The sequence below is a fragment of the Pollachius pollachius genome (assembly GCF_949987615.1).
Source record: "Pollachius pollachius genome assembly, chromosome: 3".
NCBI lineage: Eukaryota > Metazoa > Chordata > Actinopteri > Gadiformes > Gadidae > Pollachius > Pollachius pollachius.
In genome coordinates this window covers 44981866-44982677 of record NC_136936.1, presented here as the reverse complement: position 1 = coordinate 44982677, position 812 = coordinate 44981866, and positions in this window count along the sequence as shown.

Sequence of the window (812 nt, the reverse complement as noted above, 5' to 3'; positions counted from 1 at the left end):
AACTCCAAGACTCTATAAGGGCTGTATGGATAAAGTTGAATTGACGTTGGAAGTGGTCGAACCAAAGATGGGCGTCGCTGTCAAACATCTGATCACAAAGGAACACAATGTGCCCGAATCCTTCCCCCAGTGATAATGACTTTCTATCTTGCATACAAGTGAATAGTATGTACATATTTAGTTTATATAGTGTGTATATAATTTAGTTAGGATACCATAGTGTTTATATTGTAGTTCTATATGTATAACAGTGTTAATATAATATCATTTGTATGTAATAGTGTGTATATAATATAATTAGTATAATGGTATGCATATAATATAGTGATTATGTAATAAAATTGTGTATTGCATTACTTTATAAAAGTATGTATATCATAAAGTTGGTAGATGGTAGTGTTTGTATAATGTTATAGTATAGAATAGTAATTTTCTAATATGTATATAATTGTAGGCCTATATATATAAAATTTGGTCATTATTAGTTCTAGGTCTCTCATTATCTCTCCATAATTCTTTCCTCCTCTTTTTCATTCTCCCGATTATTTGCTTCCTCCATTATTCTCTATCTTGGTATGTATTTCTTATAAAAATCCTTTAAATTACTTTCTTTCATATGTGATTATTCCAAAAATCGCAAATCTTTCAGGTTATTTTATTTTATTGCAGACAGTAATCAGCGCGCGCGCACATACACGGACACAGACATAGACACATAGGCGCGCACACGCACAGGCCCGCGCACACACAAACATGCAGGCTACGTGTAATTCCATGTTCGGCCTCTGAGTGGAGCACTGCTGATTAGAAGA